The sequence below is a fragment of the Urocampus carinirostris genome, chromosome 14 (assembly GCF_059441175.1).
Source record: "Urocampus carinirostris isolate Australia breed hairy pipefish chromosome 14, RoL_Ucar_1.0, whole genome shotgun sequence".
NCBI lineage: Eukaryota > Metazoa > Chordata > Actinopteri > Syngnathiformes > Syngnathidae > Urocampus > Urocampus carinirostris.
The window spans coordinates 1504892-1521304 of record NC_142362.1 but is presented as its reverse complement, the minus strand read 5'-3'; the positions used below and the strand labels follow the sequence as shown (position 1 = coordinate 1521304).

At 43.4% G+C, this 16413-nt stretch overlaps 1 protein-coding gene across 3 annotated transcripts in view; it reads left to right on the top strand.

Annotated features, from left to right (window-relative positions):
• The first annotated feature begins 6854 nt into the window (after positions 1–6854).
• Positions 6855–16413, top strand: part of zmym2 (zinc finger, MYM-type 2) — a 32476-nt gene continuing 22917 nt past the window's right edge. For 2 of the 3 annotated variants that reach the window (XM_088352861.1, XM_088352859.1), the window contains exon 1: positions 6855–6944. The gene's annotated coding sequence lies outside the window, so the exon portion shown is untranslated. Of the gene's footprint in view, positions 6945–7444; positions 7464–16413 lie in introns of those variants that run through there. The other variant, XM_088352860.1, reaches the window with a different exon arrangement.

Sequence of the window (16413 nt, the reverse complement as noted above, 5' to 3'; positions counted from 1 at the left end):
AACAACGGAAAGAAAGTCAACAGGAGAAAAAGAGACAGTGAGGTGAGAGAGAGCGGTCGAGAAAGGGGAGAGAAAGAAAGAGAAAAATAGAAAGAGAATTAAAGTGTAAATTAGAGAGAAAATAGAAAGAGAGCAAGACAGAGAAAAATAGAGAGAGAGAGAAATAGAGTAAAGAGAAAAAGAGTGAACAGGAGAAAGAAAGAGGGGAGGAATAAATAAAGAAGTGAGTCAGAGAGAAATGGAAAAATACGACCACAATTGTTTTGCAAGTGTTAGCTGGCTTTGGTGACATCCGGTGGAAATATTTAAAACTACAGCTCATTTTCCTCCTGCGCTTCTCTCACTGTTGTCTTGCGGGCCGGATTTAAACCATTGCCGCGGGACGCCCGCTTGACACATGTGGGCTAATCAGACACGTTATGGGAATTCCAGCTCTTTTCGAGAAGAGGCTCTTTTGGCTCGGCTCACTCGGAAGAGCCGACACTTTCGTCTCACAAACGCCTACTCTGATCATATAAGTGGTATGTTATCCATCATCTGCACCGCTTATCCTCAGTAGGGTCACGGGGGTTCTGGAGCCCATCCCAGCTATCTTCGAGCAGTGGACCAGGGACGCCCTGAACCGGTTGACAGCCAGTCGTACGGCAAACTAAGACACAACTCACTAGGGACAATTTGGACCAGCCAATCAACCTAACATGCATGTTTTTTGGAATGTGGGAGGAAGCACAGGGAGAACATGCTAACTCCACACAGGAGGTTCGATCTCATGACCTCAGAACTGTGCCGCACACGCGCCCCTTGGTATATTATCGATAATGATAAAACATTATGCACAAAATTAATAATTGCATGTGTTTTGCAGGGGATTCAGCACCTAAGGACACCTTTCCTTGTTTGTAAACGGCAGAAGTCATGTCAGTTTATAGCAGCCCACAAAAAGATCCTAGATCATTTGCAGGAACAGATCAAAATAACACAAAGTATATGCCACCGGCAAGATAGTGACTTGCATTTGTTCATCAAAGCCAACAAAACCGTTTTTTGGGGGGAACTGCGCTGGATTTCTTACTTTGGAGTCATTTGAACTTGGTGGCCACACCATAGAACAAACATTCTGTCGGGGGGCGGAATAGTAGATTAAAGAGAAAAAGAAATAAGAGAAAGAGGGAGGGAAAAGGAGAGAGGGCGGGACAAAGAAAGAAAAAAAGGGAGAGAGCACGAGAAACAAAAGATAAAAAGTTGTGAGTGAGGGGGAAAAGAAAGGGAGAGGAAGAAAGAAAGAAATAGAAAGACAGAAGGAGAGAAAAGAAAGTGCGAAAGGTATGAAGAGAGAAAGAAAAGAAAAAAGGAAGTTAGAGCAAAAGAAGTAAAAAGACACAGAAAGAAACAAAGGAAGAGAAAAAGAGACAAGAGATTGAAAGAGACAGAGAGTAGGAGAAAAGGTGTGGAAAAGAAAGAGAGAGAGATAGACACAAGTACAGTGTCTTTGTGACAGGAACCTGGCTTTGGCAACATCAAATGGACCTATTTCAACCTGCAGCTTGTTTTTCTCTCGCGCTTCTCTGAGTGTTGTCTTGCGGGCCGGATTCAATCCCTTAGCAGGCCTGATCTGGCCCGTGGGCCGCCTGTTTGACACCTGTGCTTTGGAGGTACTGGAAAATTGTATAGGCCTTGAAAGTGCTTAAAATTGGCCATGAAAAAGGTCTACAAACCCTGTCAATGGCTCAAGTTAAGGTTTTTTTTATCGTTTTTGTTTGTTCCCTTTTTGGGGTTGGCTATGGTCAATTTTTTTTTTTTGGGGGGGGGGTTTGCGACTTTTTCCTTTTTTTTGTTTTCTTTCTTTTTTGTATGTCTTTTTTTTTGCTGTCAGCCACACCTCTCGAGGGATATGACAAGGGTAGATCGATAGTTTGTTCCTTGTGATGTGTCTGCTTTAACTAAAACCATCTAAATGTTTCTAGGTTTCCGTGTCTTAATGAGGATAGCATGCAATAAGGGGGAGGAATAAGTAACTTAAACCTCTGCGTGAAGAAACTCAGAGCAATGTGTCTGCTTTGACTAAAAACCCCAAACATTTACCAGCATATGTTCCCATATTTCAATGAGGACAGCATGCAAAAAATGGCAAAAGGGGGAGGAATAAGTAACTTGAACCTCTGCATGAAGAAATTCAAAGAGAAACGTGTCTGCTTCAATCAAAAATGCCCAAACATTTACCGAAATGTTTTCATATTTTAATGAGGACAGCATGCAAACGATGGCGGAAGGTGGAGGAATAAGTAACCTAAACCTCTGCATGAAGAACCTTATGAGAAATATGTTCGCTTCAATCAAAAACGCCCAAACATTTACCAGCATATGTTCCCATATTTTAATGAAGACAGCATGCAAACAACGGCAGAAGGGGGAGGAATAAGTAACTTAAACCTCTGCATGAAGAAACTCAAAGAGAAATGTGTCTGCTTCAATCAAAAACGCCCAAACATTTACCGAAATGTTTTCATATTTTAATGAGGACAGCGTGTGAACAAGGACTGAAGGGGGAGGAATAAATCACCAGATGGTTTAGTGACTTGTTCCTCTCCCTTCTGTATTTTTTTTTCTTTTTTTGTCCCCGTTTCAAGCCACTCATCAGTGTCTCCATAGACCAGGACTCTCCAACATGGTGCAAGTTCCCCCTAAGAACGGCTGAATATTCCGAGGACAGGTTTTGAAAATGGCTTACCGGTGATGGGTGTTAGGGAAAAAACTATATTACAAATGTCGCGTTCACCAAATTGTTCGAATGAGTTATCTGACTCCATTAACCAAACATAAACTTCATTCTCCTAACAATGCATGCTCATTTCTTAATGGGGAAATGAACAAAAATAGCTGGCATTTTCACACGGAGGCAAATTTATTTTCTTAAAGTATTTAACTAAGTGAATTCCATCGAATTTAGCCGAATTATTGTCGAATTAGTCTTCGTCGAACATCCCTCTCACGATCTCCCATCTCTCGTCTCTCCTTCCGTCTTTTTACACGTCAGGGCGTCGGCCACCCCCCATGCACGGCCAGGTGCCAGCTTCACCACCTCCTCGCCGAAAGGCGCCGCCACGTCTAAAAAACTCACAACGAGAAAGCTTATCAGCCGAACAACGTCTCCTTTCCCTTGTCACAGGCGTCAGCCCTTGTCCCCGTTCTTGCTGTTTTTCTGTAAGCATCATTCTTGTCTAGGCTACAATGACTTCGCCCCACAGTTCAGCCAGTGAATATCTTTTGTAATTAAATGTAATTGATTGTAAAAAATCCCTTATAGTCAAACAAATCTCATTATCTCATCTCATCTCATTAGCTACACCGCTTATCCTCAGTAGGGTCGCGGCGGGTGCTGGAGTCCATCCCAGCAATCATCGGGCAGTGGGCAGGGGACACCCTGAACTGGTTGCCAGCGAATCGCAGGGCACACGGGGACAGACAACTCACTCGCTCATTCGCACCTAGGGACAATTTGGACCGGCCAATTCACCTGAAATGCATGATTTTGGAATGTGGGAGGAAACCGGAGTGCCCGGAAGAAACCCACGCAAGCACGGGGAGAACATACAAACTCCGCACAGGAAGTCTGGAGCTGGATTTGAACCCACGCAGGAGGTTCCCAAGACATGAACTGTGCCGCACATGCGCTAGCCACTGCCCCGCCGTGCTACCCGAATAAATAAAATATTAAATCCTTCATGGGTCATTGTAATTTTCTATGAAATTTGATTTGAACTGGCATGAGGTTTTAGCGGATGACCTCCCCCTTCTATCATTGTTTGCATTTTATTGTGAGCAGGGCAACATAAAAACCCCTATGGCTGAATGGGCATGCACCAGACTTCAATTGAGTTTTGTTTTTTCTTAGCCAGTTACTTATTCCTCACCCTTCTGTCATTGTTTGGTTATATCCTGTGCAGAATTGCTTTCAATGGTTTGAGTCTGTAGGCAGAGGGGGTGAGTTACTCATTCCTCCACCTTGTGTCTTTGTTTGCATGCCATCCATATTAAAATATGGAAACCTATACATGCTTGGTGAAAATTGGTTTCTATTGCGCTGAGGTTTCCTTAAACGGGGTTCAGTTACTTATTCCTCCCTTTCTGTCATGGTTTTTTACCTTCCTTATCAAAATATGGAAACCGATGAATGTTTGGGTGTTTTTTGTTAAAGCAGACATTGTTTTGAGGGCCACAAAATATTTTACATGACTGTTCGGTTACTTAATCCTCCCCTTTTGTCATTGTTTGCATGCCATCCTCTTAAAAATATGAACCCCCCCCCAAAAAAAATTGCTGGTTGGTTTTAGTTCAAACACTCAGTTTTAATCTGTGATTTTGAAAAAAGATGAGTACATTTGATTCAGAAGTGTGCTCAATTCCAAAAAGCTCTTCTGAGTCTCTTTCAACAGAGGTTTCAGTTACTTATTCCTCCCTCTTGTTTCATCAGTTGATTTTTAACGGGGGGTAGGGCAGCTTTATACACCCCACCACTTAATGGACATGCATTTGTTTTAAACTTTTTGGTCGAAAAGTGGTTTCAATTGCCCATTGAGTATCAGTTACGTTACTTATTCCTCCCCCTTCTGTCATTACAAACTCTGCTCAGTAAATTATGGAATCCAATACATGTTGGCTGGTTGGGTTAAAGCAGACTATTTTGAGGGCCACTATATATAACATGTGGCGGTTCAGTTACTTATTCCTCCCTCTTGTTTCATCGGTTGATTTTTACCGTGGGTAGGGCAGCTTTACACCCCCCACCACTTAATGGACATGCATTTGTTTTAAACTGGTTAAAAAGTGGTTTCAATTGCTCATTGAGTATCAGTTAAGTTACTTATTCCTCCCCTTTCTGTCATTACAAATTCTGTTCAGTGGATTATGGAAGCCAATACATGTTGGCTGGTTTTGGTTAAAGCAGACTCTATTTTGAGGGCCACTATATAATACATGTGGGGGTTCAGTTACTTATTCCTCCCTCTTTTTTCATTGGTTGATTTTTACCGTGGGGAGGGCCGCTTTCCACCCCCCACCACTTAATGGGCATGCATTTGTTTTAAACTGTTTGGTCAAAAAGTGGTTTCAATTGCTCATTGAGTATCAGTTAAGTTACTTATTCCTCCCCTTTCTGTCATTACAAATTCTGTTCAGTGGATTATGGAAGCCAATACATGTTGGCTGGTTTTGGTTAAAGCAGACTCTATTTTGAGGGCCACTATATAATACATGTGGGGGTTCAGTTACTTATTCCTCCCTCTTTTTTCATTGGTTGATTTTTACCGTGGGGAGGGCCGCTTTCCACCCCCCACCACTTAATGGGCATGCATTTGTTTTAAACTGTTTGGTCAAAAAGTGGTTTCAATTGCTCATTGAGTATCAGTTAAGTTACTTATTCCTCTCCCTTCTGTCATTACAAACTCTGCTCAGTAAATTATGGAAGCCAATACATGTTGGGTGGTTTGGGTTAAAGCAGACTCTATTTTGAGGGCCACTAAATATTACATGTGGCGGTTCAATTACTTATTCCTCGCCCCATAGTGTTATTGTTTACATTCTATCATCAAAAATGGAAAACTTGAATATTTTGGGGGTGGTGTTCGTTAAAGCAAACACCTTTTTTATTTTTGTGATTTTGAAAATGATAAAATCACATTTGAGGGGGATTTTATGCAGAAATGTGAGAAATTCCCAGTCAAGATTTTTGTTTTCAGCATTTGCTTTTCATTACTGGACATGATTGGTCGTCTGCCAAGATGTCCGTTTCCTTCCATCTTGTTTTTTTTTTTTCAGTTGTTTGTGGGGAACGATTTTCCATTCATATCTTGAATGAGATCTCCATTTTCTTTGTGTTCATGTAGCAAAAAAGAGGAGCTTTGAGTTGAAAAATCATGCGGATGAGTGCACAAAAGCCTCCTTGAGCAAAGTCAGCCCTCTCTGCTGCGTTCACTGACGCCATGGAAATTTCCCGCACGCGACATTCTTCTTCTTAGGTCACTTGAGCGTTCCTGGTTCGTACTGTGCTTGAATGCCCCCCTCGGGAACCCTAAATCACCTTTTTATTTTTACTTTAGCGTTTACTCACGGAAAAAGAACAAAAAAATGAACGAACGTTGTTTTCCATTTCGAGGTTTGATTTTTTTTTTTTTTTTTTTTGCGTTCTCCCTAGAATTGAAGATAAACTCCTTCACCCCAAATCCTTGTTCCTGATTGGATCTTAATTCCAAAGACTTCATATCCTCCCGTTCTTCCCTTAAACGCGTAAAATTTGAGGTTATATGTCAATATGAGCAGCATTGTCAAGGTTATATTTTCCTAATAGGGGTTTAATTGCCTTTTTTGTGAGCTGCTGTGCGCATGCGCAGAAGATGAAAAAAGAACGGGTGATGGTCGAGGGTTTGGAGAATAGGAGAGGCTTGCGGGGGCGGGAAGTCAGAGTCCTCACTCTGCCTGTATTTCCCAGTATTTTCACCGGCACTTCCGGGTTTGTGTTGTGATATTTTTCCCTCGAATCCAGCGTAATTCTCTTATTATGTAGTCAGTTGTTGATATTATTTCATTGTTTTAAGAAATTAAATGTGAATTTGCTCTTTAGATTGAAAGGTGGTTATTGTTCAAAATGGCTGCTTATATTTATCCAAGGCGACCCACTCAATCGAGGTTTTTTTGAGTTATATATTGCTTTTAGTTCTGTCTAAAAATGTTTTGATTATGTTTGGAAATCGAGTGAATTTCGTTAAAAAGCAAGAAAAGTTGTCGGTCACGTGACACATTTCCCGACAGTAAATGTGAGTAAGTGAGCCGTCTGTTTCACAGGCGATCTTTGAGCAAGGAATTGGCTGGTGATCCCTTGTGCGCATGCGCCTTCCGGGATTAATGTCAAGGCACAAAAGTGGCGCTGCCTCGCGTCAAGCTCTTCTCCGGTAAGACACACTCTCCTCTTATTTCTTTCCTTTCACTTTTTTCTTCTCGTTTCTCTTTCAAGTGCTCAAAAGTGGAAAGTTTTGGCAACTTTTTGGGGGCCGTGGCTTGGCCTCACCGGGCCCGACGCCCGGCTCCCCGCGTGTCTTGACACAGGCGACGAGGAGACACGTTAAAGAGTTGTGAACGATTTGCGACCCCAGTATTGTTCGATTGGAGCCTTAATGGCGGACGCTAGGCGCTGGTTTCCCGCTGGGTGGCGTCGGGAGGGGGGAGGGGGCTCTTATTGTGGTTAAAAATAACCCTTTATCCTTTTTGGTGTTAAACATGAAATCACGTGCGACGTGATGTTTAGGGTATTCGGTTTACTGTAAAACGACACCCGGTTTTTGTGATACGTAACGGGAGGAAGAAAAAGGGTTTGCGGGGGGGTTGGGGGGTGAAGCGCCCCCTATCGGAGAGTGTGTGTCATCGAAGGCTGATTGCGCCACGGTTGACGACGAACTTTTCAATTAAAGCAGGTAAGATCCAAAATGGCGCCGTAGTCCTCACTCCAAATTGGGGTTTGGTTCGTTGGGGTGGTTTTCAAAGCGTGTGGGTGTTCGGAGGACGGTTGTGACGTTGCAAAAGCTCGCTCCGTTTGTGTAGCGCCTTCCCACAATGGCGCAGTCTGGCCACGTTTCTCGGTGGATCCCCCCCTCAAGCGAACCCCCTTTTATCCCCCCCTCCCCGGACAAGACTTTGTGGGTTGGGGGCCCCCACACGACCACCCGCCGCTCGTTTGAACTGTTCTAAAGTTTGGACCCGGCCAAGTTGGTCCTCAAATCACACCCCCCTTCCCCCCTCCCAACGGCCGCCATTTGCAATGTGGACATGCGTGTTTTGCCTTCCCCAGCCCATGAATTTGGGATTGTGAATCGATAGTAGTTTGAGTGACGTCATCCAGCCCACAGTTACGTCATCAACAACATGGTGGTTACGTTGCAAGGCTGTGTGGGTTGAATTGAAGTCCTTATTTAGGGCTCGGGAACCTGGCGCTCGCGAGCCACTTACGGCTCTTTTCGGGAGCGTGTGGGGCTCGCGAGCCACTTACGGCTCTTTTCGGGAGCGTGTGGGGCTCGCGAGCCACTTGCGGCTCTTTTCGGGAGCGTGTGGGGCTCGCGAGCCACTTGCGGCTCTTTTCGGGAGCGTGTGGGGCTCGCGAGCCACTTTCGGCTCTTTCCGGGAGCGTGTGGGGCTCGCGAGCCACTTGCGGCTCCTTCCGGGTGCGCGTGGGGCTCGTGAGCCACTTACGGCTCTTCACGGAAGCGTGCGGGGCTCGCGAGCCACTCACGGCTCTTTACGGAAGCGCGCGGGGCCCGCGAGCCACTCACGGCTCTTTCCGGGAGCGCGCGGGGCTCGCGAGCCACTCACGGCTCTTTCCGGGAGCGCGCGGGGCCCGCGAGCCACTCACGGCTCTTTCCGGGAGCGCGCGGGGCTCGCGAGCCACTCACGGCTCTTTCCGGGAGCGCGCGGGGCCCGCGAGCCACTCACGGCTCTTTCCGGGAGCGCGCGGGGCTCGCGAGCCACTCACGGCTCTTTCCGGGTGCGCGCGGGGCTCGCGAGCCACTCACGGCTCTTTCCGGGTGCGCGCGGGGCTCGCGAGCCACTCACGGCTCTTGCCGCGAGCGTTTGGGGCTCGTGAGCCACCTACGGCTCTTTCCGCGAGTGCAGTAGTTTACAATCAATGTGTCACACCCACAGACCCTGTTTTGGCTGTAAATCACAAAAAATCCTTTGTATGGAAGTTCAGTAAAAAATAATGTTCAGTGTTTAGAAACGTTTTTGTAAAAACCTGCAGAACAAACTGTAAACACTCAGAAACTCCAGCCAAGCACACAGAACAATCTGATTGGATGAGTGGTAGGGGTAGGTGGAGCTGTGCACACATTCTCACTATTCTGCCCTGCGCCGTCTGCTCCGCAGGTAAATACTTACCATTATTTATGAATATAATTGAGGTCAAAATAAGCCTCAAAGATCTTGAGTTACTGTAGGAGAGACAAGTTTAAAATGGTCAACAGTTTTTGTTGATATGGGAGACAGGCTCTGACATTCTCATTTCATACATTTTATCAAATAATCTTACATCTCACAGTGAAAAAGAAATGCGCCGAAAAATTGGATTTTGTCCGCTAAGCGGTTTTGCGCTCTTTATCCCTTTTTCTACCCCTTTTCCTTTTCTCCTTCTCTTTTTCTCACTTTGTACTTCTTTTTTTCTTACTTTCTCCTTCTATTGTGATCTTTTTTTCCCTTCACCCCTCTTTATCTGTCTCCCTTGTTCGCTCTCTTTCCCCTCTTTTCTCTCTTTCCTACCCTCACTCTTTCTGTCTCCCTTGTTCTTTTTATTACTATTCTATATTTTTTCTCCCTTTCTCACTGTTCTGATCTCTCTTAACTTCCCTCTCCCTCTTTGTCTCATTCTCTCTCTTTATTTCTGTATTTCCTTCGTTCTCTCTTTTAATCTTTCTCTCTCCCCTCTTTCTATCTACTTTTTCTTTATTGTGCTCTCTATATTTTTTTCTTTCCTACCATTTCTCTCATTATGTGTCCCTTGTTCTCTTGCCTTTTTTCTGTCTCTCTTTTACTCTTTCTTTCTCTTTAATCTATTAGTCTGGCCCCTGTAAGATTGTTTTCTTCCCTAGCTTATGGCCCCTGAGCTAAATTGAGTTTGACACTCCTGTACTACATGAATGAGGCAAGCGATTAACCTCTCGTTGTGGTTCCTTTGTCGATTTGATATATATATATATATTTTTTTTTTCACAATCCAGATTCTAATTGCCTGATTTGGGTTGATTTGTTTTTTTTTCTTGAAAGCGGTTGTAAACTTTAAACTGCTGACCAATAAGTATCAATCCTCTGGGAATGATTTCCGTATGATAAATCACATTTAGGTGGTAGAAATGGCGTTGATCACATCTTTTTTCACATATTAAGGACCCCCTAGTTCTTCGTGTTGCTTTGCTTCCTCTATCCAGCGATTTAGAGTGTGTGGGAAGCCCCCGAGTGACTAAAATCATGTGACTGGAATGTTTTTGCAAGGTTCGGTGTTCTTGCAATAAATGTTATTTTACAATCAAAGTGCCCCTGTGTTTGAAGTAAGCATTGTTTGGATATTGGCATTATCACAAATGAGTTCGCGTTGGAACGGTCTTTGAGACGGGCCTTTTAAATTCCCTATCCGTGCTATACTAACAGAAAACTGCGAGGACGAGCATGAAATCGCTCTCTGCCCACTGTATGCAATTACCAAGAGTCTCATTTTCACTCTTGACATTTGAAGATAGGTCCGTACAGTGAAACTTTGATACTCGACCATAATCTGTAGGTGATCGGTGGTCTCACATCAAATTGTTCAGGTGTGTTAACGTGATCTCCCATGCAAAGAAATGGGATTTAGTTTGGTATGTTCCTACATATTCCAGAATTCCCAAAATCAGAAGAAAAGGTGTACCTGGAACACCATAAATAATACCCCAAAGTATACCAAAATGTGTATCTAAACAAGAATTAAGTTTGGAAGTAATTAAGATTAAAATATATAACAAGCTATCAGTTTCTTTCTTAATTTGATGGTTCTCAGTTTTCCCCTTATCGTTAACTTTCTTGAGACACATTATTATGATCAAAAAAGAAATAAAACTCACTAAATTCTTAACAAGTGATGTCGGGATGTTGATACCTCCCTACTAAGATTGCCGCCCATCTCATCTAGTAATTATTTAATCACAAATGGAATCCATGCCGCTCCATAGCCGATTTCTCAAGCACATCCGAACATGATCAGGAATCACACATTTTAAACTGCCGTTATCAGGGTTCATACGGGTGCTTGATATCCTTAAATGCTTGAATGTTTAAGTTGTGTTGTCAAGGATTGAAAAAATGTTGATGTAATTGCTTAAATTTGTTGCCACGTTTTTCAACGAGTCTCCTTAAAATAGATGCAGACACTTCACTCTGGTGGCTTTGCCATTGCATCTCTTCATTCCTCGTAGTATACTGCAGTTGGCATTAGTTTGTATGGAATTTTCCCATGATGCATTTAGGTCGCACCCAAAAGGACAGTTCCATGCTACACCTACACAGGGCACTATGAAATGTGTATTAGCACACGGATTACGTATCAAATATACACATTTATTATGGGCCATGCAAAAACATTAAGATAGCCTACTATAGTTGCGACTCTATTGATCCATATATAAGGCACAGCCTATTATAAGGCACATGGTCTGCTTTTTAAAACATTGCGAAAAATACGGTACCCGAAACGTAATTTACTCAAGATCAAAAATAATCGCATGTCTCTTGGGGTACTAATTTGATTGCTAAATGGCACTGTATTGTCTAATGCAGATAAAAACCGTTGCCAAATGAGGAGTGTAGCAGCAAGCCAAACACGGTGCCGACTATTAGGTATGGTTTCCACGATGTCAAGGAAATACAAATTTCTCGACCTAAGAATATATATAAAAGTTATATCGGTGCGATAGGTTTTGTATTTTTGCCTATTATCTAAATCAATGTCTTTTTTTCGTTTCCTGAATGAAGGGCTTTTTTGTACCACCAAGAGGCACAAAATGTTACACACTGTCCCTTTAACAAATGCGCTTACAAAATTGAAACTCGCATATGTACATTGCAGCTATATTTGTTGCACTGCAAAATACATGATTTCTTCTAACGGTACTGGTAAAACTGGAAAGTTGGCTTTGAGAGTCTTTAAAAAGTGCTTGAATTTGGCCATGGAAAAGGTGTAAGAACCTTCAACCGTGTTGTGTGAAATGCACCGGCAGCCATTTTGTGGACTGTGTGAAACCGTGTCAGTTATTAGGGAAAGTCGGTCGCAGTGCATTCAGCGAACAGCCGGCTTTTATTTTTCTAACTGGATGTGCCGGGGTCGGTTTGCGCCTATTCTACTGTGTCTGTGTGAAAACATCAGTTTCCTGCTCCCAAGCATTTCAGACTGTGCTTCCTGTCACATGGGTGCACCACCCCCAAACCCCCGGGAGAATCGTTTTCACTCCAAAATGGCCCCGCACCAAACCGGCGTCCCGTATAAGAAGCTCGTACGCACAAGCGAGCGAATCAATCAATTAATCATGCTTGTTACACGTAAGCTATGGATGCTGGGGGCCCTTGGCCGCCCAATTCCCGTGGGAGTGCGTGACATAAAAGGCAACCTGACCCCCCTCCCTACCCACTTTCACGACATATGGACCGTACCGTCATCATCGCGACCACACCCGCCCTTCTACCTGACCCCATGCCTTGACGTATAGGGCTGGTTTGATTCACAATTTTTGATAATATGAGCCTTACATTTCATACGCCGTACACCTTTGCAAAGAAGAGCAATTTAATGGTCAAGAAATAATCAGTTGGGTAGGCTTAGCCAGCCCAACCCATGACCACTGTGCTTACAGCACTAGTGTCAAATGTTGTAAAAATGTAAAAAGTGATTAAATTACTAGTGATTTGCTTATAAGTGCTCGAAATTGTTGGCATGTTTCTCAACAAGTCTGCTCAAAATGGCATCTCTTCTTCCCTTATGATTAACGGTAGTTGGCATTAGTTTGTAAGGGCCTTCCTATTTATCTTCTGGGTCACACTCAAGAGGACAGGTGCATGCTGGACCTGTGTGCACTATACATTACACAACTACTGTGCTTACAGTACTTGTGTCAATGGCCTGCCCAACTAATTCATTTTGGATGTTTTTTTGACCATTTAAATTGCTCTTTTATTGAGATGAACAGTGTTTGAAATATCAAGCTGATATCATAGTAGCATTTAGTGCGGTGGGGGACAATGTTGACAATACAGTATATTCGTCAATATTAATTATTTGAGTGATAATTATACATAATTTTTTGCCGGAGCTTATCCTCAGTAGGGTCGCGGGGGTGCCGGAGCCCTTCCCAGCTCTCTTCGGGCAGCGGGTTGCCAGCCAGTCGCGGGGCAATCCGAGACGGACAACTCGCTCGCTCATTCTCACTTAGGGACAATTTGGACCCGCCAATTATCCTGACATGCATGTCTTTGGAATGTGGGAGGAAACCGGGGTGCCCGGAGGTAACCCACGCAATCACGGGGAGAACACGCAAACTATGCACAGGGAGGCCGCGGTATCTGGAATTGAACCCTGGACCTCCACACTGTGGGGCTGTGCACTAATCACTGTGCGATCATTAAAGGTCTCCCAAAAATCCTAATCGCGACAGTCCCGCCGCGCACACCAAATGTAGGGCTAAGCGAAGCGAGGCCCTGGTAGTCAAACTTGTTGTCACCATGGCAACCAAGGTGTAGCTTCACGGGTTGCTGCGCAACAAGGAAGCGAAAAAAGATGGGACGGGAGGCAGGTGAGACCAGGATTTGTGGCGTTTAGGACAAAGGCTCCCCTTTGTTAACAAGGTGTTTTATTTTGAAAGGGCTGTACTTAAATCAAAGCCAAAAATAACTGTGTGTGAATGCAACCCGGGATTTATTTTTCCTTGCGTGTGATAATCATGGATCGACTTCAGTAAGGAGAAGTCCAACATTAGCAACTCTTCTTCACACTGTCTCAAAAGTGCCCAAAGAAAATAACACTGTCGCAAGGTTTCAGGACTGTAAACTGGTCGTCTCCAAATGGCCTCTCTGACATACCTTAAGAAACGTCAAGTCATTTTTATTTGTATAGCCCTTAACCACAAAGAGTCTCAAAGGGCTTCACAGGTTATTACACAGACTATTTTTTCAGACTAATATGACACCATCCCCTGATCTAAAACCGACATAAGGGCAAGGAAAAACTCAAAAACCTCAACATGAGGAAAATCAAGAAACCTTGAGAAGGGACCACACATGTGGCATCCCCCTTCCAGGATTACCAGACCGCAAAGGATGTTGCAATCACAAATAATACAGGGATATTGTCCACGAAAAGTATAGGTTATTCTTATGTTATAGAGTAGAAGTGAGTTTTAAGCTTAGATTTAAACATTTCGACTGAGGTTGCAGATCGGATCTCAGGGGAAAGAGCATTCCACAGCACCGGTGCCCAGATGGAGAACGCTCTCGAACCATACGAAATACAATGTTTAGATTAGATTTGGATTTTTAGATTGTGACCTGGGACCAGGTAAGGCTTCATCCTGTTGTCCCAGCTGTTTTGCAGCTAAGATGATGCTAAATTCTACTGCAGGCAGGTGATTGAAAAAAAGTAAAAAAATAACTTCTGTGTGTTCCACCTTAGATGACTCGATGTTAGTAGCACTTGCAATAACATTTCAGTTTGGGACTGAATTTGAGAGTGTTACCTTTCATAAGAGCGCAAAAACAGCCCATATTCTCCAGACCGCTCAAGAACAGCATTCAATCTATTTTGGGTACGTCTTAAGTGGGATTTCAAGTGAATTTTACAGGAACCATAAGGGGTTATCCAACAAAGACTCATTACACAGCGTTTCACAAATTTGGGGAACATTGAACAAGAGCAGGGATACACGGGTAGCTCCTTGCTCACTTGCAGATAGTTTTTTTTAAGGGGTTCCGGTGCCTGTTGAACGTCTGCTAGCACTTCTTTAGGGCTGCATTGCTTTTCCTTTAGTGTATTCTAGCAGGCGATGCTGTTTGAAATGGTGGAATAAGTTGTGTTGCCTGTCCTGGTCGGTAAGGTTTGCAATGCATATTGCCACTCTGTTTTTTATCAGACTCTAAGCAGCCAAAATACCTCCAAACAAGTGAAGATGGGGGGCCTCTCCTGTCTACGACTCTTTCAGCATGTCTTGAGTGGGTATGCTGGCTGTTATCCTTCGTCTCTTTATTGCTCATTTTGACCGTGATGTCCTTCCGCTCACTCTCTGAGCCGCTATCCCTGCAAAATGATTGGCTGGTCCTCGTCACCTTCTTCGTCTCCTGAATGTTAGTCTGGAACTTGCGTTTTCATTGCATTAGCACCCCCTTTTCTCAGGTTGTCAGGCGGTAATTACAGTTTAAATTATCACCTGTTATAGAATGTATTTATTTTTTTATTGTGGCAAAGGTTATGAGGATAATTCTTGTCAAGTAGGGTATGCCAATAACAATTGAAATATCTTTGTTAAAATGAACCCTTATGACGGAGGTTATGTTCCGAAAAGGATCAGTGATAGGCGACATCTCTGAAATAGATCTTATTTTTATACATACAATAAACAGTGAAATACACATTGAAACTAGAGCTGCTCGATTTTTTCGAAATCTAATGGATATGGCGTAGTGCAATTGTGTAATCGCAAGACACTGCATTTTTCTCCCTTAGGATTAATAGTTTATTTTTTCCCCCTTTCGTTATTTGAGTGAGAGGTATGCAAAACAATACCTGTACATATTCAAATTTTGTTTAAAATGGCGCAGAAAAAACAAGTAATGATCATGAACCCCCAAGGTATTACCACAAACATCACCATCATCCACATAGAGTTTGAATATATCCCCAAATTTAAATCTCTTAGAGTCTAAATCAGAAACCATGGCCACTTTAGCTCATACCACTGCAGCACTTGCCAAACCTAAACCGATCTGAAGGCTCCAGTATATAGCAGTGAGATCAAACATTAGACTCGTACGAGATTTGTTTTTCCTTCTTCCTCCACGCTTGGGAGACATGGACCCTCACGGCAAAGTTTGAAAATAAAATCCAGGCTATGGAGATGCCATGCTACAAGAACTTTCTAGGCATCAGCTACACAATTTATTTGACAAATGAAATGGTGCCGTCAAAGGATGGATTGGTCTGTACAAAGAACTGTTTCCAACTGTGCCAGACAAAAACCTGAGCGCTATGGTCACGCCAAAAGATCATTAGGACTGGCCATGATAATTCTCCAGGACACTTTCAGATGGGGCAGGAGGAGAGGGAGACAGAAAAAGACCTAGGCTGACAACATCAAAGAAATGGACTAGTGTCAATTTTGCCATGATCCAAACTCAGGCCATGAACCGTCAGCAGTGGATAAAGCTGTCCAGAGTTGCATTCTTAGTGGTGCGCAGACAACCGAGGCCGTTAAGGGATTTGAACCGTGAACACATTAAACCACTACCTTTTTGAGCCACATGTAGAGAAGTGGAGAGACTATGAGAATGTGCAAAGCAAATCGGTGAGATGGCTAAACAGTGAAAAATGAACCACGTTATAGCAAAGATTTACTACAATTAAACTTCAGCATTATCAGTGTTATGTCATAAGTTATTATTCAACTTGTTTAACATATTGAACCCTCTGGTTATTTCACAATGTTGGGCTTTTTTTGGGGGGGGGGGGGTATCACTGTTTGGGATATTACCTACTTACAATATGTGTATCCATTTCTTCTGATTGAATCGGGTCATTTATGAGACCTTTCTCACCGTTTACCCAAAATGGGCATATCTGTATCGTCAGCAGCTGTCGTCTGGGTGGGG